At 35.2% G+C, this 22748-nt stretch overlaps 1 pseudogene across 1 annotated transcript in view; it reads left to right on the forward strand.

Annotated features, from left to right (window-relative positions):
- Positions 1–22748, forward strand: part of LOC143684882 (nucleolin pseudogene) — a 101227-nt pseudogene that overhangs the window by 71542 nt on the left and 6937 nt on the right. The window contains exons 5-6 of the transcript XR_013176233.1: positions 1677–1746; positions 22104–22139. The product of XR_013176233.1 is annotated as a nucleolin pseudogene (transcript). The remainder of the gene's footprint in view (positions 1–1676; positions 1747–22103; positions 22140–22748) is intronic.

Below are 22748 nucleotides of genomic sequence, written 5' to 3' on the forward strand. Positions count from 1 at the left end.
ATTGCAGCGCAGGTATAAGCACCGGTTGGGAATGTTACACTGGTGCTTGTGAAAGCATGTGCCCAGTCAGTAGGCTGCCTTGTCATCTTTTTGACAAAGTTCTTTGGTGCAGAAAAGTATTCAATTTTGAGGGGGTCCCATTTATTTTTTTCTTTCATTGCTTGTGCTTTGGGTGTCAAGTCTAAATGACCTCTGCCTACCACAAGATCTTGAAGATGCTTTCCTGTATTTTATTCTAGGAGTCTAATGATCCTGTCTCTTATAGTTAGGTTTTTTATCTATTTTGAGTGTAACTTTTGCTTTCTCATCCTAAGTGCACATTCCTTTGGTTCCTTAGAAGACTAATTGTCTACTCAAATTTAGGACCCTTTACAAGTCCCTGACAAATCATACTGGCATATTTTGGCAGCTAAACTTGACTATCTAGAATCCTGGCCTGTAGCCTATCTTTCACCTTTCAGCACTGCAAACTCCTAACTTTTCAGTTTATAAGCCTATAGCCAGGATGGTTATCTGGATATTCTTGAATACAACCTTGTGATCCTGCCAGGCTGCTCCCCACATGTGCAACATCATGCTTCTAGGCTCTCCTGAAAACAAAAGCAAAACAAAATCAAAGGCAGCATAGGCCAAAGTGACCTTCTCAGCAGTCTTATACCCTGGCTGAACATTAGGATCACTTTGAGAACTTTTTAAAACATGCTGGGCCCCATCTCAGACCAATTAAATCAAAATCTCTAAAATGATGCCTGGGCATCTTATTTTTTACACTCTGCCCCTTCTCTGCATTCCAGGGAATTCTAATATGCAGCCACTTGAGAACTACTGTTAGGTTGATATCTTTTTGTATGGTAAGTCAGTACTTTCTCAACACGTCTGGAAAAACCTAACTGACTGCTTTTGTTTTAACCTTTATAATTATATTTTCCTGAAAGGCCAAGTTCTCTTATTGGTTATATACAGGTCATGGCAATTATGGGAAGATTTATTCTGTAATTAAGAAGAAAATGAAACTTAATTTCTGTAGGAAATTACATTGTACCATGTTGTAAATTACACTTTTCATTAGGACATCATGAAAGAAAAATTTGGCATTGGCTAGAATAATATGTTTAATTTTTTAATTACATAAGTAAAAGATAATTAGCTGAATAAGTAATAATTTGGCCAATTGCAGTGATTAAATGATTGCTTCATAATGTAAATTACTTTCCACTATAGTCAATGATCTCAAATATTTACCAAACATCTAGTGGCATTTTAAGTATTAGATCATTTTGTATAAAGGGTCTATGACGGACTCCCTGTAACCAATTTCTCAGTTGTACCAAGGAAGAGACCAGGAAACCAGTCATTGAGGGCTGCAAGAGTTTGTCAGAATTTCTGAGTCTCAATTAGGCAGGTTGGGATCATGATTCCAGTGGGGATAGGAAAGAAAAGTTTGCTGGTGCTTGGGGCTCATTGTTGATGTGCTTGGTATTGATTTTGTGTTTAGGAGAACTCCCTGAGTCTCGGTTTTCTCACATGTGAAGTAGGGATGATAATATCTACCTTGCAAGATTATTGTCAAGATATGGATAATAATAAAGCTCTTAGTGTAGTAATACCAGACGTATAGTAAGCGCTCAAGAAATAATAGTAATTATTACTGTTTTATTATTTTCTTTGCACTACAGCTTTCTTATATAGCTCCTGGTCTTTATTTTGCTGAACATGAAATGAACTTATGGGGCATTGCAGAGTTGGGTAAGTCAATGAATTCTGAATGACAGTTCCCAAGTGCTGCAAGATAGAACCGAAGGTGGGAATAAGGCTGTGTTTACTGCTATGGCTCCCTCCTCCATTGTGGAGGGCTTAGGAACTGGGACAAGCCTGAGTCTGTAGGAAGATTTTGTCCTACAGCATTGAGGGACAACCTTTATTCTATAAAGCTAACTTTTCAGACCCAAACCTGGAAAGTACTACTATCAGATGTAACAGTGGAATTGAAACCAATTTAATTAGCATTCCTACTTAGATTTGACGTCTGTTTTCTGCTGGATGCTAGGGTAAAGTATTTTTGTTTTTTATTTTGAAAAGTTGCCAATCTCTGACTTCAACCTTTCTCTGACATTACATTCGCTAACTATAATTCAGCCAGATGCTTGTATCCAAGCAGAGAAAAGTGAGGTAACTTATTGACGAATCACAGGATTTAAAACTGGAAAGTCTCATCTAGGTTTGTGCTTTTTAAAATGGGTTCTCAAACTTCTGCATTCCACTGAGGTGACTCAGGGGTTAACATAGGGGCAGTGGAGATGCAAATGTGGGATCAGATAGATAGGGCTCCATGTAACATCTTCCATTTCCTTACTTCATTTAACATGTTTCACTTTGATCTATTTTACATAAGTGTTCTAGTACTTATTCTAGTACCAGAATATTTATTTATCCCTACAATTTTATAAAGGGAGCTTGGAGTGGTAACATAATTTGGCTGAAGTTATACATTTAAAAAATATTATATTCCATATTGGAGACCCAGGTTCAATTCCCAGACCATGCACCCACCCACCCCGAAAAAAAAAAGTATAAATAGTAGTTTTCTGATTCTCAGTCCAGACACATGGTCTCCTATATCACATTGCCTCTTAAAATGTAAGTAAAAGGGAATAGAACCAGTTGATACATTTCCCAGGCCACAGCTTTAAACACATTGCAAGAAAACGTCTTCAAGCAAAGTGAAAGAAAAACAACAAAATCTCAGTATCTTATTAGAGGAGCTATAACCCTGTGCTGCTTTGAAAGCATTATGTACCCTAGAAAAGCTGTGCTTTAATCCTGATCCTCTTGTGGAGGCAGCCCTTTCTTTTAATCCCTATTCAGTACTGTAGATTGGAATCGTGATTAGATTATCCCCACAGATATATGACTCAACCAGTTGTGGGTATTAACCTTTGATTAAAGGGAGTTGTGACTCCACCCTTTCCAGGTGCATCTTGATTAGTTTACTGGAATTTTTTAAAAGAGGAAGCATTTTGGAGAAAGCAAGAGAGCCACAAGAACCACGAGAGCCCATACAGCCAGAGACCTTTGGAAATGAAGAAGGAAAACACTCCTGGGGGAGCTTCATAAAACAAGAAGCCTGAAGGGAAAGCTAGCAGATGTCACCATGTTCACTCATGTGTCTCTCCAGTTGACGAAGAAACCCTGAACTTCATCAGCCTTTCTTGACTGACAGTAATCTCTTGTTGGTGCCTTAACTTGAACATTTTCATAGACTTGCTTTAATTGAGACATTTTCACAGCCTTAGAATTGTAAACTTGCAACTTAATAAATTCCTCCTTGTGCTGGTTTAAAAGGATGTATGTCCCCTAGAAAAGCCATGTTTTAATCAAAATCTCATTTCGTAAAGGCAGAATAATCCCTATTCAATACTGTATGTTTGAAACTGTACTCAGATCATCTCCCTGGAGATGTGATTTAATCAAGAGTGTTTGTTAAACTAGATTAGATGACGACATGTCTCCACCCACTTGGGTGGGTCTTGATAAGTTTCTGGAGTCCTATAAAAGAGGAGACATTTTGGAGAATGAAAGATTCGGAGAGAGCAGAGGATGGTGTAGCACCACGAAGCAGAGTCCACCAGTCAGCAAACGTTGGAGATGAAGAAGGAAAATGCCTTCCAGGGAGCTTCATGAACAGGAAGCCAGGAGAGAAAGCTAGCGGATGATGCTGTATTCGCCACATGCCTTTCTGGATGAGAGTGAAACCTTGACTGTGATCACCATGTGCCTTCTCACTTGAGAGAAACCCTGAACTACATTTGCCTTCTTGAACCAAGGTATCTTTCCCTGGATGACTTAAATTGGACATTTCTATAGACTTCTTGTAATTGGGACATTTTCTTGGCCTTAGAACTATAAACTAGCAACTTAGTAAATTCCCCTTTTTAGAAGTCATTCTGTTTCTGGTATATTGCATTCTGGCAGCTAGCAAACTACAACACTCCTTTTAAAAGCCATTCAGTTTCTGGTATATCACATTCCAGCATCTAGCAAACTAGAACTAAACCCTAATGGTAACAATATAAGAAAGAGAATGACATAGAAAGGCCAAATTCTTTCTTCATTTCTCTCTAACATTAGAAACTTTCTTTCGTACTGTCAATTGATTAAGTGACACAACTTAGGATAAGGCATCTTGGGAACCATACAAAGGTTTATATGTCATCACTAGAAATGGAAAAAGGACCCTGTAATTCATAAGTTTCATGGCAGATCCTTGGGATAATGTTCCAGAGAAATTCAAGTCAGTATGTTTCTCACTACAAAAGCTTAGGAGTTCTTATTTATGGCATCACTCTTATCTGATACTCAGTTGTAGCATTAATGGGCAATGAATGTCTGCCATTCATTGATATTTAATGGAAGCCTGTGGTCCCATCAACCATACCCTATGCCTTCCTTTTTTTCTTGACCTGTCTATGATCATGAACTTTAATTATATTTTACCCTGGTAGTCTCACTTCAACATGTCACATAGTTCCTCCCTAGGAAACTTGATTTCTGGCTTATCGATTAAGCCAGGTAAAGTCCCTCTTATTTCAGCACCCACCACCATAATCTCATTCACCCCATAAAACCACCTTTAATAAACAACCTAAATAAAACAGTGTTTTTTCTTCACACTCCCAGTTCCAAGCAAACTACTGTCCATAGATCCTCCTTTATAAAAATGTTAGTGCTGCCGAGTAGAAGAAATTTCTTATATTTGTAGATTATGTAAACTGAATGGGTGTTGAATGAAAAACATATAGGCCAAACATCTGCACAAGTAGAGAGAAAAATAGTCAATGTCTTAGTTTCCTAGGGCTGCTGTGATAAAACACCATAAACTTGGTGACTTAAAACAACAGAAATTTATTGCCTCATGGTTCTGGAGTCTAGAAGTCCCAAATCAGGGTGTTGATGGGACCATGCTGCCTCTGACTTCTACGAGGTACTGGCGGTGGCTTGCCAGCAATCTGTGGCCATAGCTCAATCTCTGCTTCTATCATGAGACTGTCTTTTCTCTTTCTCTCTGTCTGTGTCCCAAATTTCTGTTCCTTGTAAGGACACCAGTGGAATAGTGGCCTCATCTAAACTAATAACATGTTTAAAGATGTTATTTCCAAATAGGATCACATTCATGAAATTGGGGCTCAGAATTTGACATATCCTTTTGGGCTCAAAATTCAATTTATTAACAGTCAATTTAGACAAATAAAGAAAATTCAACCATTTGTATCAGGAGTGAAACAAAGAGTCCCCAGATCACTATGACTGTGCAAGTATATAGACACAGACTTAGTCCAGGGTAGGACTGTGGGTAGAAGCTAAACACTTAGTAGTTACCCTCTTTTGGGCCAAGTTACCAGTTCATCTGTATTTGGCAAACTTGCAGATGACTATTGCTAAACCTCCATCTGGATTCCTTCTTAATTAAATACTATTTAAAATTATTCTAATTGAGAATGTGAGGTTTTTTAAAAAAGATAAAGACAAAAGGCAATCATATTGTTCGTGAGAAATATTCAATGTAATATGCTTTTGGTTGTTTAACATTGCAGTTTAACTAAATTGACCTTGTTTATCAGACCAGTTGATTAGAGACATATTACGCTGATTTAACAAAGGGATGAAAGAACCATTAAAACATACAATTTATGCAAACCATGTAGCTACCTTTCTGTAGTTAAATGTAATTGTAGTTTCCCAGCAAAGAATGTGAATTAAAATGAAAAAAACAAAGACTTGGGAAAATAGCATCAGACAGATAGAAAATATCTCAATGTGCAAGAAAAAAAAAAGCCTGTTTTTTTATAAAGAATTGGAAATCTTTCCAATTCACACTTTTTTTTTTAAAATCTCTAATTATGGATGGGAGAGGAAGTGTTTGTTGGGATAACATTTGCCATTAATAAAGGTGGATTGACTGGGTACTTTTGAATGGATCTGATTTAAATTCCCTGACAAATAGGTGGTGATTTACTGCTATACTACCAAGAAATATGCTTTCTATTAGGACATAGGGTCATACTTGGAAGCTCTTTGAACTTTTGCGTATTTTTTTAATTTTTTGCACTGGGAATCAAACCCAGGTCTCTGGCATGGCAGGTGAGAACTCTGCCTGCTAAGTCACCATGGTCTGCCCTATTTGTTTATTTTTATTTATCTCCTGTCAGATATATTTATTTTTAGGAAATATTGGTAATGTATTTAGTGGAGAGCTCTAGAAAATGACTCTAGAGATAAACAATTCAAATAAATTTTAAAATTTCTAACAAATCCCTGTATAAAACAGAACTCAGGAGTGCAGGATGGTTATTTCTGAAACAAATCTGGAACTAATTTTAAACCTATCTCTATTAGTGAGGGCCTGTATGGTATAGCTATTTCTTTTCTGCTATCGTACTGGTGATGATTTGGGTAGGGAGGGAGAAGGAAAGGTCCCCAAGAATAGGATAAGGGGGAAGAAAAAGGCTACATACACACACTAAAACAAGTATTTATGACATATTCACATTTCTGTCAAGTATAAAATGATAGATCAGAAATGGCTGGTCTATGAAATACTATCAAATATTTTTTCAACATCTATTCATATGTAATCAATATGTGATCTTAATAAATGGATCAGAGCTCTCTGGGGGATGAGCTGAGGCCTCTATTTCAACTGTATTGCAGTTCATTTTCTCTGCCTACCCCAATCCCAGTTCTCTCTTACAGGTGTTGCCCCCGAAGAGTCCCCCCCAATAAACATTTGGCATGCATATTTCTGCCTCACTGGGGAACTAGACTTAACACAGAAGCATAGCTACATTTTATTTGCTTTAGTTAAAACTTCTGTCTCTGCATTTTTAAGTGAGATGGGTCTTTTTCTTTTTGATATTATATCAAGCTTTGGAATTAAAATTAATCTGATTTCATAATATGAATTGGGAAATTTTTGCCTCTTTTTTCCTGGTCTAGAAACATATATAAATAAAATTGAAATAATCTTGTTGTTCTAGTTTGCTAGCTGCCGGAATGCAACACACTAGAGATGGATTGGCTTTCAATAAAAGGGAATTTATTCAGTTAACATATAGTTCTTCAGAGGAAAGGCAGCTTACTTTCTTTCTTACGTGGGAAGGCACAGAGTGATCTCTGCTGGCCTTCTCTCCAGGCCTCTGGGTTGCAACAACTTTCTCTGGGGTGATTCCTTTCCGCATCTCCAGAGGTGTGGGCTGAGCTGAGCTGTGAGTGCTGAGATGAGGTATGCTGAGCTGCTTGGGCTGTGCTATGTTGAGCTCTCTCATTTAAACACCAGCCAATTAAGTCAAACATCATTCATTGCAGCAGGCACGCCTCCTAGCCGACTGCAGATGTAATCAGCAACAGATGAGGTTCACATACCATTGGCTCATGCCCACAGCAACAGAACTAGGTGCCTTCACCTGGCCAAGTTGACAACTGAATCTGACTTCCACACTTGTCTTAAAAATTATATCCTTCTGGTCTTTGTGCCTTTTTTCAATGATAGATCATTAATCTGCAGCCTAATGTTTTCTACACTGGTTGGCAATTTAACTAATTTATATTTTGTTAGGAAATCATTCATTTACTCTGGGTTTTCAAATTTGTAGTCATAGAGTGGCAAGCAATGATCTCTTATAATTCTTTTAATCATGACTGTATCTGTCGTTTTGTCTCATTACTTTAATCTTGCATATATTTGCAAATGCCTCTTCTCTGTGTGTTTGCCATGTGCTTGCTCTCCTTTCATCATGTTCACAGAGAGTTTATCTGCCTTATTGGTCTTAATAAAAACTCAGCTTTTGGATTTATGTATTCTTTCAGCTTGTTTTTGTTTTCTAGCTTATTAATTTTGGCTTTTATTTTAATTAACCCCCCTTAGTTTCTTTTGGCTTCTTTTATGTTTCTTTTATAATTTCTGGTTATAAGTTCTAATTTTCTTTGTTTTTTTCTTCAGTGGTAAAGACATTTAAGGCAATAAATTCACTCAGTGAAGTTTTTACTTTCCCATTGCATTGCTTTCTAAATAGCCTATAATTTCACTTTTAATTTGCTTTTTGAGTCATGGATTTGCTTTCCAAAAGTTAAAACTTTCATAAATTATTTTAAATTTTATTAGAGTATTATCAAGGAAGATAACTTGGAAAAAATATTTTTCTTTTATGCAATTTCAATTTGTTAAAGCTTTTCTTTTTGGCCAAATGCACGGTTGGTTGTGTAAATGTTTCATTAATCTATGGAAGAAAATGTATATTCTCTATTAGAGGGATTTAAGATTGTACAAAAATTTATCAAATGAAATTTATTGATTTGTCTATTAGATATATTCAATTCTGAAAGAATTCTATTTAAATCTTCTCTAATCATATTTTAATTAAGTTCTTCTTGCATTTCTGATAATTTTTTTAATACTTTTAGCTGCCATACTATTTGACACATATGGGCTTAAGATTTCATTGTCCATAAATTGGGCTTTTTTTTTAATGTGTGGCTGATTTTTAAGTTTTGAGACTGATGATGGAGAAGGACTACATCACTAAATATTAAATGTGCTTGTTCTTAAAAGCCATTTGTCATCTCACCCTTTGAAATTCTTCACTGTCTGTTCTCTGAAGATAACTATTTCTATTATGTTGTTTTAGCCTCTCCCTTTATTTTCCTTACATGTCACTTTCTTTTTGCTCAGTGTTGCTCCACACCCCCAAAATCTATGCTCTTCAGATGGGTAACCACTTTCTCTTTCCTGACTCCTTCGCAGCCATGCCCTGGGCACCTTCCTTTTTCTCATTTGTATTGTGCTCATGTGCTTTTTCTGCATACCAGTGCCCAATAGTCATCATCATGTATTGAGTCTTTACTCATTATATAATGTCCTTCTTTATTCTTAAGTGCTTTTAACCTTAAATCCACGTTGTCTGATATTAATATTGTCACTCTTGCTTTCTTTTCATTGGCATTTGCTTGGTATTTTTGCCTATGCCTTTATTTTTAACGTTTCTGTAACATTTTGTTTTAAGTTGTTTACAGATGGGTTTTGTATTTGAACCCAGTCTGACAGTCTTTGGCTTTTAATGGAAGAAAACGTCCCATTCACATTTAATGTAGTGATAGATATCCTTCACTTTCTCCTTTCCATCTTACTTTATGTTTACTTTTTTTATAATATTTTTTCTTATGTTTACTTTTTCTTGTGGATGTTCTACGTTACTTTTCCAATATGTCAGTTCTATTAATTAATTAGTTAATTAATTACATTAATTGTTATCTTCTCTTTTCCTATGCTATTATTTTTTCATGTAGGATACTTACCTTTTTTACCTGGAAATCTGTAGTAAATTTCTTTTATTTTGGGGGTTGAGGAATTTACCTGGCTATGCCCACATGCATGTCCTTTTCTCATCAACCCTATCTAGTGTTCAGTAATTCTTTTCAGCCTATGGACTTATTAGGTCTTTCTTTAGGTCATAGAGATATTCTTCTATTAGCAGTTTAATAACTTATTTCTCTTTCAGGAATTCTTAGTATAAATTATGCCTACTAAATCTATTCACACATTTTATCTTTTCCCTCATGATTTCTATCGTGATTTCACATGCCTGTGCTTTTAGCTATTTCTTCTATAGTTTTCTAGGCTTTTTTTCCCCCGCCTCTATAATGACCATCCTGTTCTTCAGTTCATGTACTGAATCGTTTCATAGGGAAAAATAGTTTGTTTTAGCTCTAGAAATGTTTATGTGCATCATTTGAATCTTCTTGTATACTTTTCTTTCTTTTACAGCAGTTCTGTTTCATCAGGAATATTGCTTTTGTCCTGACTAATATTCTTCTCTCTAGCTATTACGTTCTTAGCTAGGTTTTTATATCATTTACTTGTTCTGGGCTGGTTGATGGAGCACACCAAGGTGTTGCAGTCTGACAAGTAATGTATGGTAAAGCAGTCTACCGTTGGGCTGCCAATACAGTGGAAGGCAGATGTGCTACCAAAAGAAACCTCCAGGGTCCCAATCTTTTCTTACTCTTCCAGCCTTAAGAAGGAGAAGAACTCAGCACAACCATTCAGCACTTTTTTAGCATTTTTAGGGTTAGGAGATGTTCTAGTTTTCTAGCTGCTGGAATGCAACACACCGGTGATGGATTGGCTTTTAATAAAAGGCGGTTTATTTTATTAGTTCTTCAGAGGAAAGGCAGCTAACTTTCCACTGAGGTTCTTTCTTACATGGGAAGGCACAGGATGGTCTCTGGCGGCCTTCTCTCCAGGCCTCTGGGTTCCGACAACTTTCCCCAGGGTGATTTCTTTCTGCATCTCCAAAGGCCTGGGCTGAGCTGCGAGCACTGAGATGAGGTATGCTGAGCTGCTTGGGCTGTGCTATGTTGTGCTCTCTCATTTAAGCACCAGCCAATTAAATCAAACGTCATTCATTGCAGCAGGCATGCCTCCTAGCCGACTGCAGATGTAATGAGCAACAGATGAGGTTCATGTACCATTGGCTCATTTCCACAGCAACAGAACTAGGTGTCTTCACCTGGCCAAGTTGACAACTGAATCTAACTACCACAGTAGATCAGGTACATTAATGTGGGGGCACATAATAGTTTTTTTCCTATGGTAAACAGAACCCTGCGGACCAACCTTCTTCCAAATCTTTTGCTTTCTTATCCTTTCCCTGTGTTTTCTGATGCAAGTCTCAGACTCTTGCCCGGGTCCCTCCCCTAGGATGCCCTAATGTCCACAGCTATCCTTACACCAAGGCATCATTGATTTAAGCAGAAATTTGGCTCAGAATAGGCATGCAGCCTGGAGTTGGGAGTAGAAGGGTAGGTAGATGCCATCTTCCTAGATTTCAGTCTTAGTATATCAGACATTAATTTTGGCAGAGTAAAACACGGAAATGTGTCTATTCTAATCCCCCCACCCCCACCTTTTTTTAACCCTGTGGCTTAGTGATTTTATTCTACTTTTGTATGAATTCCTCTGCAGTATATGCTAATGATGTTTTATTTGCTTGAACTATCAGTGACCTCAGAGAAAACTGATTCTGATATCCTGTTATTGCCACTGGTAATGGTGTAACTACTTTAAATGAAAATAATCATTTTTTGGCAGTTGGCCTACAGCACTTAATTAGTTTATATCAAATAACCTTAAACCTGGTCATTACCTCAGGTAATAGTTTGAAAGCAGTTCATCTTGGAAATTTCTCTAAGAAGTTAAATTGCTTAAAAATACTCATGACATATGCCAAAGGTAGTTAGTTAGTTTGATGGCTAGATAGATAGATAGATAGATAGATAGATAGATAGATAGATAATTGAGATAAATATGTTATGGGTGCCAGATTTAGCCCCCTTAAAGCCAGGGCATCCAGCTAAATTTTAACTTCAGATGAAGAGTGAAATTTTTAGTATAAGTATATCCTGTGCAATATTTGGGACATACTTATACTAAAATATTATTTTTCATTTATCTGAAATTCAAATTTAACTGGATATCTGGTATTTTATCTGGCTACCCTAAAATTTGTATTATATATGACAAATATATACATATTTCTGCAAGTTTGGGTGTGTGTGTGTGTGCATGTATGAGAGAGAAAGAAAGAGAAAGGTTGGTATTTGTTCTTGCTTTGAAATTTTTCAAGGCTAAAATCATTGTGGACATGCTTTATGACAGGAATTCTAAATTATGCTTGAGGTGAACTGAATGAAGTGTGAATTTCTCTTTCTTGATCACTGAAGTATCTTTATCACTTATCAACGTGCTTGGAACATGCTGTTTTCCGTGAATATTTTCTTAATGAATGAATAAGTGAGCTTTTTCTGAATCCTGAACCCCACATGGTACTTCAGATTTAAGCACTATATATTTTCTGCTAAGATATGAAAATTTAAACTTTCTGAAACACCTATACATCTTCTTTATCTGTTTTGGTCATTGATGTTTCATTGTAAGGAGAATTTGTCTACTACAAGTTTTCAAAATGCTGTTCTGTATGATAGAACTTGCTAATTTTGTGTGTATTGTGTGTGTATGTGTATACAGACCATTTTTCTCCTGAGAAAGCTTTGGTTTACCTACAGGTCTACATCTGTTTGAGATCAAATGTGTGCTGGTTAGACTCCTTAATTTGCAATAAGAAGATATAAAGTTCTACCCTGTTTTCATTGATTATCCAAGTCTATTTGTCAGTAATATATGATATATGCAGTCCAGGTTCTTATATATGATACTCACAGCTGTTTGAATCATATCACAACTATTATTATAAGAAATTGACTAGGGATAAGCAGTTTACTTATTCTTCTAGGTATTAGAAACTCTCTCCTTAGAACAAGTGAGATCATCATTACTCTTGAACCTCATTTTTCTGAACTCCTCAATTTTCCTTTCTTGAATTATATGTTGGTGATAGGTCAAAGGCCAACATCAAGGAAAAAAGTGAGGGAAACTAATGAATATTTTAATTGTTTTCTTTATTGTAAAATCAGTTAGTCTTTATTTCTGATATACATAAAGGGCCTATTAATTCATTTATTGGAAGTCAATTTTAAGCTTAATTATTTTAAAGACGATCCAATTCTGTTGAGTTTTGACAGAGTTATGTAACACTACCAGAACAATCAAGATACGGAACAGTTCCACTACTACAAAAAATTCCCTCCTGCAGCAATTTTGTTGTGATCCCCTTCCCATAACTCCACCCCAGACGACTACTGATCTGATTTCTCTCGTTATGGGTTGATTTGCATTTCCTTGAGTTATGTATAAAATAGACTCATAGCATGTGCTTTTTTTTGTTTGCTTCTTTCACTCAGAATAACTATTTTGAGATTCATCAAAGTTGTTGCATGTATCAATAGTCCATTTGTTTTTATTGTGGAGTAATTTTTCATCACATGGATATACCACAATTTGCTTATCCATTTGCCTGTTGATGGATGATAGATTTGTTTCCAGTTTGGGCCTATTAAAAATAAAGTTGCTATGAAAAAAAATTAAAAATAAAAAAATAAATAAATTTGCTACGAACATTCATGTGTAAATCTTTGTATGGATGTATACTTTCTTTTTTCTTGAGAAAACTGTCCAGGAGTGGAATGTCTGGAACATATGGTAGGCGCAGCTTTTAAAGAAACTGCCAAACAATTTCCAAAGTGGTTGTATCATTTTATATTCCCACCAGAAGTTGCTCTAAATCCTCACTTCAACTTGATATAGACAGTCTTTTAAATTCTAATCATTCTAATAAGTGTGTAATGATACCACATTGTGGTTTTAATTGGCATTTCTCTAATGGCTAATGACATTGAGCATTAAAAAATTTTGATCTATAGGCTTATTTGCCATCTTCTTTGGTGAAGTGTTTGTTCAAATCTTTTGTAGTTCCTCCTGCTATTTTTTATTGAGTTGTTGTTTATACTGTTGAGTTTTTAGAGTTCTTTGTACATACGGAATACAAGTGTTTTATCAAGTTTATGATTTGCAAATATTTTCTCTAAGTCTGTGGCTTGTCTCTTCACTTTTCTTATAACAGTTTCTTTTGAAGACCAGAAATTTCAGTTTTGATGAAGCACAATTTATTTATTTGTTCTTTGGATCACCTTTTTGTGTTATATCTAAGAAATTTTTGTCTAATGTTAGGTCACAAAGATTTTCTTCTGTGCTTTCTTCTAGAAATTTTATAGTTTTAGGTTTCATGGAGAGGTAAATTTTGATTAATTTTGAGTTAATTTTTGTGTATGGTATGAGAAGAGATCAAAATTATTTTCTTTAAATATGGATATCCACTTGTTCCAGAAATATTTGTTGAAAAAACTATCATTTCTTAATGAATTGCCTTATTACCTTCATTGAATGTCATTTATCCATGTATGTATGGGTGCATTTCTGAATTCTTTATTCTGTTCCAGCAATCTATTTTGACACAAATACCACATGGTTTTGTTTATTGTAGCTTTATAAGAATTGAAATCAGGTAGTTATGGTTCTTCAACTGTGCTTACCTTTGCCACAGTTTGTTTTGGCTATTCTTTATTCATTGCATTTCCATATACATTTTAGGATCAGTTTTCAATTTCTACAGAAAATCCTGTTGGAATTCTTTACTGAGATTATATTGAATCTACAGATCAATTTGTGAAATGAATGTTAATTGTTGATGATGACTAGCCTGATAGTGCTATTAAAACATCTGAGAATCAATGCTATTGTTGATTTACTACTTGTTAAATGACTCCACATGCCTGAAGCCAACAAAGAAATTTGTACCTATACTGTCTTGCAGTATAAATAGTATGCTACTAAACATTTTTTTTTAGTTTACAAAAGAATATTTATTTCCCTAGTATACTCAGGTGTTTTAGAAATTCGTATTTTGAATTATTCCTGTGGAATGGAGGTATGACACTTGCTGAAACATAAGGGAATGATAATTCCCAAGTGAGAACAATGACACAGGAAAATATTTAGAGTTGGCAGAGTGAAATTGAAAAAAAGAGAATGGCAAGAAGGTTGACCTAGGAAAATGTAAAATTAAGATTTAATGTAGAAAAGACTTTTTAAAGTCTTTGACAATGAAACAAAAAATGGAAGTACGGGCAAAGCCAAGTTGGAAGAAGAAAAGGTATGTGTCCTGGGAAGGGATAATTGTGGTTTTGATACATGTCTATAGTTTTTAAAGGTTGTGTCAGAGGTGGATGGTTGTCTCACAATATTGGTTTCCTCCTCTATTATCCTTCCATGATAATAAAATTTTAGCTGGGAAATGGCCCCCTAGCTAAAGACTGCATTTCCAAGGCTCTCTTAGATCTACGTGAGACTATTTGATTAAGAAATGATTAAGAAAGTTATGTGTGCAACTTCAGGGTCATATGGTTAAAGGGAAGTCCTTCCCTTCTTCTCCATCCTGCTTGGATTATAGAGGTGATGGTGAGCCATCATGTACCATGGAGATGAGAGAGGTCACTTATGCACTGGAACAAGATAAAAGGAGCCTGGAGGCCTGACCTCTTGGAACCACAGTACCAGCTGTGGACTGCTTACTCCCAGATTATAATATGGAGAAAAATAAATTTCTAACATGTTTGAGCTACTGTTAACTTTTGGGTCTCTGTTGTAGCTGCCAAATTAATATAAGGAAGGATAACCGCTCACTTGGAGGTTGATAAAAAAGGTTCTGTTTAAAGTTCTGGCTTTAATTTAAACTTGAAATATTTGTCCATGGTCCTCATAGAATCACAAACATTATAAAGATGATATCATGAGTTTAGTGAATATTTCTGAGAGTTGGATGATTAATAATATTCTCATTTTGTAGCTAGGAGATATATTTCCAAGGAAATGTGAAATTAATAAAATATGACCTTTAAGTCACAAATATTATGTAAGTTGTTTTATTGCCCCTAACTTTGCTTTCCTAACCTGTAAAATATGTACCTCCTGACCTTATTGTGAGAATTAAATTAGATAATATCTGAAGTTCTAAGTCATAGGTACAAAATTAAAGATATTTCCCTGCCCTCTCATTCTAATCAAGATATAAGGACTATCCTCATTGTAATAAAGTATAATTTATTACTTGAAAAGGTTTGCTATGCATTGGATGTAGCAGTGGTAGAACTGCCATTTAATGGATGATACACATTCTGTCACAAATTTGGGTGCGGTTTTGGTTTGCTAAATGCTGCCAGAATGTAATATACCAGAAATGGAATGGCTTCTAAAAGGGAATTGATTAAATTACAAGTTTACAGTTCTAAGGCCATAAAAATGTCCAAACTAAGGCATCCAGATAAAGATACCTTGACTCAAAAAGGCCGATGTCTGTCATATGGTAAGGCATGTGGCTGGCATCTGCTGGTCCTTGTTCCCAGTTCCGCTGCCTCTAGCTTCTGATTCCAGTGGTTTCCTCTCTCAGCATCTGTGGGCCTTCACTTAGAATTCTTTGTCACCTCTGTGACACAACTCTGGGTGCTTGCTTGTTTAGCATCTCATGGGAAAATTCATGGCTATGTCTACTGGGCTGTGCACCTCTAAATATCCATGTCTAGGCATCTGCTTTCTCTGTCAGCACTGCAAGCATTTCGCTGTCTGTGTCTCTATTGGGTCTGAAACAACTGAGGTTTCTCCAAAATGTTTCCCCTTTTAAAGGACTCCAGTAAACTAATCAAGACCCACCTTGAATGGGTGCAGTCACATCTCCATCTAATCAAAAGGCTACACACACAATTGGGTGTGCCACATCTCCATGAAAACAGTCCAATCAGAATTTCCATCCCACAATATTAATCAGGATTAAAAGAAACATGATTGGATCAGGAAAAAAGGACATGGCTTTTTTGGGGTACATAACAGCTTCAAACCAGCACAGGAAGGCTCTAGCTAATAGACATATTTAAATGAAGATAGTTTGGGTTCTAATAATGGAATGAGATTTTAAGTCTTTTAGTTCTGTTTATGCTTTACTCCCAATATTAGTAGTTCCAAACCCAAGTGTTACAGGGGTCAAGCAGGAAATACAAATGAGGCTGGCTTTGTAGGAATAATCATATGTATGCTGCAAGCAATGGAGGAGGCCACTGCCACTTAGTGCCTGCGAATTTCTGTCATTAAGAACGAGCCTTCCTGTTGCAAGCTCCTGTAAATTTTCAAGGGAAGTGCAAGTTTGAATTTTTATATGGAATCTTCTGATTTTTAACTGTTGGTTCAGTTTTTTAAAAAACAAAACAGTGTTCAGATTGAATAAAACATGTCTGTGGCCGCCAGCTTGCTGCCTCAGCTCTACACGTGACCCACTTTTACAGAGACTCACTCTTTTCTGCTGCTGCAGATGCTTCATGAGAAGTACATTAATAGATGTGCTTAACTTAAGCATCTTCACTTATCCATGTGATTTTATGTGCTTAGAACCATTGCCTGCTTCAAATAAAGCCCTGAGATTTTAATAAGAGTTTGATTATAATAAATTAAACTCAAGGAAGATAACTTCAATGCTGCACTAGTCTGTATCTGGAGCTAATTCTGTGGGGGCTTCCTCCCCTCACTTTGAAGGAAATTATGATGTAATCAATATTTCTATGTTTATTTTCTGTGTGAAACCAAATAAATGCTGAGTGCATTTTTTAAAAATCAGCAAATCAATTATTTTTCTTTATTAGAATAGCCAGGAGTGAGCTTGTTAAAGATGGATTTGGTTTGTCGTAGCTTGCTCTGTTGGCAGTGTCTAAATGAATTAAATGAGTTACGGGTTAAAGAAATCTTACAGGCAACTTTAATCTCCTGTCAGAAAGAATAGCTAACTGAGTCAAACATCAGTAATTTTTTTCCCTGGCTTATCTTATCTTATTACAGTCCTAATATATTCTTAAGGCTGGGAATTTGGGTGCCCAGTTTTCTGTGTTAGTAATTTGGTAGTTATTAAAAGTCACCCAGATAAAAATGCTATCTCTCCTCTGAAACTTGTGAAAGACCCATTCTTTAGCATTCAGTTCTGGCAGAATACAACCACAGTTATATTTTCTGTTTTGCTAAGTCTAGCAAGCTCTCAAATTTCCATTTTGATATTCTTTTTTCTGGTACATGGTATGTATAGTATTAGCCTTTGAAGCAGTTGGAATGATGGTTTTTCTCTTTATGTTTCATATAAAATTCTCTAAAAATATCTGATGACTGAGAAAAATGTCAGAGAATGATCTAGAAATGAGTTCAGATTTTTCTTGGCTAGGAGGGCTTTTGAACTGTTGGGAATTTTTGTTACTACTGTTCCATTCAATTCCTCTTTTAAAGACCGACTAGCAGAATAAGCACCATAATTCTGTTAAAAAAACAAAACAAAACAAAACCTTCTGCCTGTTATCAAAAACTTGTGGTTAGCAAGTGTCAGGTGTTTAGTTGGTCAAGGCAATAATGCTGAAGAAAGAGAAATCACTAACTCGAGTCTGTGAGGACCAAAAGTGATATAAAAGAAAGCTAAAATATTCAGTTTCCTTTCTGGATACCTTTGGTTTTTGAGTACAGTAAGGTGGCCCTCAGAAAATACAACTATACTTGGATAAATAGCCAGCTGAGCACAAATATAAAGGTTAGACACTGAAACTTTCTGGAAAGGATCAAAGCCTTATAAGGAGGGCCCGTCTACTGACCCCTTAAATGTTTCAGGTAGGAACTTGTAACAGACTCCTGGTTACTGAATATTCTTTATTCCTCCACTTGAACGCTCCACTCTCCTTGGGTGTTTTCTACGTTGATACCCATGGTGGTTAAGTTTTTGTATCAACTTGGCCAGGTTATGGTGCCCAAATGTTTTGTCAAATAAGCACTGGTCTCATTGTTACTGTGAGAATATTTTGTGGATTTTGTCTATAGCTGATTACATCTACAATCAACTGAGGAGAGTTCCTTCAATAAATAGGTAATCTCACCCATCAGTTGAAGACCTTAAATGGAGAATTGATGATTTCAGAAGTCAGGAGGGAGAATTTCCATCTCTACTTCAGCCAGCTAACTTCTGGGAATTCACTGAAAGTCTTCATGAGAGTTCCCAGCTTGCCGCCTGTTCTATGGAATTTGGACTTACCCATCCTCACAGTCATGTGAGGTCATTCTTATAAAAGTCTCATAATATTTACATTATAAATATATATATGTATTTCCTGTCAGCTCTGTTCCCCTAGAGAACCCCCTCTAATGCAATACAATACCTATTTCTTAGCACCAGAGTTGTAGACTTCTATATTTGGTAGACATGAAATTTCCAAACATATTCCAAAGACAATGCTATACCAGCTAAGGGATTGCTGAAGAGGATAGAGATGTCTGAGAGAAAAATGGAGTCAAACCAAGGGAAACAGGCAGTTCTGTCTAGAAGAGAGAAACACTAAAGGCCACCATTGCCATGGAAAAGACCTTCTTATTTATCAGCTGGGAACTCCAGCTTGCTTGTCTGCACCCTGCCCAGTCACCAAGAAGTGAAGCCTCATGATGGACAAGCTGTACCCGACAACCTAAACCCTGCAGTCAAATTTGCCGTCCATGGGAGAGAAAACCCGTATCAGCATCAGATAATTAACTGACTTTTACATTCATAAACATGAGTGGACAACAGGTTATCATATTTTGTGGAAAATGAACTAAATAAAAGGGATATAACAATAAGAACAACAAGCAAACAAAACTGACCCCAAAAGAAGCAGGAAAAATTGAAGGATAAAGAAGAACTTAAAAAAATTCTAATATTTTCATAGGAATATTGCAAAGAAAAATCCATAGGAAGGAAAGAATAATTAGAAAACAAGAAAAAATTTTTAGAGTGACAAATGTAACTGCCTTTGAGGATGCAGTCTAATAGTTAAACTACGGAGCAAGCAAAGCAAGAGAAAATTAACATGGGATCCAGAAAACAGAAGCCTCAAGCAAGGAAAGCAGTGAAGATCCTAGGAAGATGCAATGCAATAAGGATAAAGAGTAATCAGATAGACAGATCAGGAAGATGAATGGATGGAGGGCTCTAGAAGGAATTTAGTCAGAAAAATGGCAGGAGAGAAAAGAGAATAGATGGTATGAGATGTATGAAAAAGAAGCATGAAATAATAAATGAAGAAAAGAGAAGAAAGGAAGAATAGTATGAAAAGGTGCAAAAAGAAAGATGGATTAAAAAGTTATTATGTGAATTTTAAAAAGTAAAAGAGCTTAAGACCCAGTTTTAAGCAATTAATGTAATGTAAGAAAAAAATCTATTGGCCCTTGATTTTAGGATCATTATTATAATTGACTTAGAAGTCATGACATTGAAAGAAAAGGTAATCCCATCATGATGCTTGATCTGGTGCTATAAACTATTTATATGCATAGAAAATTGTACATACCTTTGCAGATTTTCACCGTTTAGATTCAAGCCATGGATGAAGCATAGAAGGCTTGATTGAATTTCAGGAAAAAGCATAAATAACATAAAAGGAAAAATTAAAGTGTACCTAACTAAAGTTTGGAGGTAGTAGTCAGGAAGGTGGAAGGATGGAAGGAAGAGATAAAAGTGTGACTATCTATCTTACAAAATCTGGAATCAAGAAATACTGTCAAAGTTGATTGAATTAAGAAAATCATTAGAAGAGCTAAAGATGATATTACAGATATCAAACTTTGGTAAGAAGAGAGGAAAAAGAAAGGTAATAAAGTGAGGGGCAATATCAATTATCTAAATCTCTATCTTTCATATCAGTGAAGCAAGAAATAGAGGTATAAACATATTTTGTAGCACCATGAAGTTAATCACCAAAAAATTAAAAAGACAAATGATTAACAAAGGAGAGGGCTTGTAGGGGGGGGAGCAATGAGGCTAGAAATAGTTGTTTTTCCTGTACTGTTTAATTTGTTACCATATCCATGCATTACTATCATTAACAAAAAGAAAATTCCCCAGGAGGCAGAGTAAGAAAGAGATGTAAAAGGTGAAAAAGGATTAAGGAATCTGAAAGACCAATGCAAGCCTCACAGTTCTAGAGGGAGACAATAGAGAAAATAGATGGCTTTATAATAATTCTTATAATTTGCAAAACACTAGAGCACAGGTAAGAAATTACACCCTGTAGACCAAATCTCCTCTGCTATCTGATTTTTTAGAGAAAGTTTTATTGGAGCACTGCCATGTCAATTTGTTTACATATTGTCTGTGGCTGCTTTTGTGCTACTACAGAGCTGAATAGTTGCAACAGAGACTAGAATGGTCCACAAAAGTACTTACTGTTTGGCCCTTTATAGAAAATGTTTGCCATCCCCTGCACTAGGAAAACATAAATGAAATAAAAAAATTCTTTCTGCCTAAGAAAAAGATAGGAAAACAAACAAACAAGCAATAACAACTAAAAAATAAAAAGAGGAAATAATACTAAAAGGAAAATATAAAACAAGATTGCAGGAATAAACCCAAGCATATTAATGATAATAAATATGCATGAGTTAAATCCCTCTATATTAGGTTAGAAAAAAAATCCTGAGACATTGTTCATAAGAGGCTCATCCAGAGCAACGTGCCCTAGAAACATGTAAAATATTGATGTGGAAAAAAAATGTACCAACAAAATGTGATCTCTAAAAACAATGCCAAAAAATTAAACAATAATTAAGGGATACATTTAAAACAACACTTGGATATTTTATAAGATCCTCTCTAAAAAGCTGTTTGAGAAAATAAAATAAAATATAGATTATTGATAAATGAGAATGAGAGAGCTGCATATACAATGAATTAGATATGGTTCTTAGAGAAGAGTTATATAGCTCTAGATGAAGTTAAATAACAGCAAATTTTTTTTTTAGAAATTAAGCCCCCAAATAAGAAAAAGAACAGTAAACCAAAAAGGAAAAGAATGTAAGGATTTAAAGATATAAAGTTAGATTACTGTACAAAAAAGTCACCCCAGTTAGTTTCATCATAAGACAAATACTATTTTTTTTAAACTTCATGAAAAACTACAAAAGTAGGCAAGCTTGGTAAATAAAAAAATAGAGAAGCCATAAATCAACACTAGCAGTGAGAAAGGAACAAAATTATAGAACAAAAGGGACTGTTAAAAAATATGTGATTGCCATCTTTGTGCCAATAATTTGATTAAATTGATGTAATTAATGATTTTGTGGAGAGAGCTCAATAAATTATACAGGTCTAAATTTTTTTTTTATAATTTAAGACTTTTTATTTGTATACCTGTATATATACAGAATTGAAATCATATTAGTTACTTCTATTGTTTTGCATTCTTTCATTTCATTTTTAAAGAATTTTTAATTAATCAATAGTCCTCAGAAATATCATGTTTAATGAAATAACAATATTGCTTATCATCAATAAATTATGTATATTTCCTAATCATTCCTTTATTTTTTTGCCATGAATAAATTATGTATATTTCTTGGCCATTCCTCTATTAGAAGGCACTAAGATTGTTCTCAATGTTTTAACATAAAATATGCTGAAATAACTATCTTTTTGCATATGTTTTCCATATTGTTTGTAGTATTTAATATTTTGTATGGCTCTCTACTAACTTTTTTTTTTTTTTTGCATGGGCAGGCACCAGAAATCAAACCCGAGTCTCCAGCATGGCAGGTGAGAACTCTGCCTACTGAGCCACCATGGCCCACCCTACTAACTCTTTTTTTATATTCACAATATTATCAGTGTAATACTATTACATATGCTATATATACATATGCATAGATACACCTTACTGGTTTCCTTTTTTTGTTTGTTTTTAACTTCTTTATTGTATAGTATAACATATATACAAAACAAAGAAATAAAACAGCAATAGTTTACAAAGTACTCTTCAACAAGTAGTTATAGGACAGTTCCCAGAGTTTGTCATGGACTGCCATATATACAGGTCTAATTCTATAGGGAGTTGCACATTGCCAAAATTGAATTGAGTAAAAAAAAAAAAAACTGAATAAATAATCAGCCATAAAAGAAATTTAAAAGACAATTAAAAATTGAACTTTATAAAGGCCTGTATAGTTCAGTGGTAGAATGCTCACCTTCTACCAGACCTAAAAAAAAAAAAAAAAAAGGCCTGTATAGTTTTATGGGTGAATTCTAGAAAAGCCAAAGATTAGACAGTCCCCATAAGTTATGAACTATTTCAGAGAATAGAAAATGATGACAAATTTCCCCCCTTATTCTACAAGGTGAGCATAATCTTCATGCCCTAACTATACA

Source organism: Tamandua tetradactyla, chromosome 5, assembly GCF_023851605.1.
Source record: "Tamandua tetradactyla isolate mTamTet1 chromosome 5, mTamTet1.pri, whole genome shotgun sequence".
Lineage (NCBI taxonomy): Eukaryota > Metazoa > Chordata > Mammalia > Pilosa > Myrmecophagidae > Tamandua > Tamandua tetradactyla.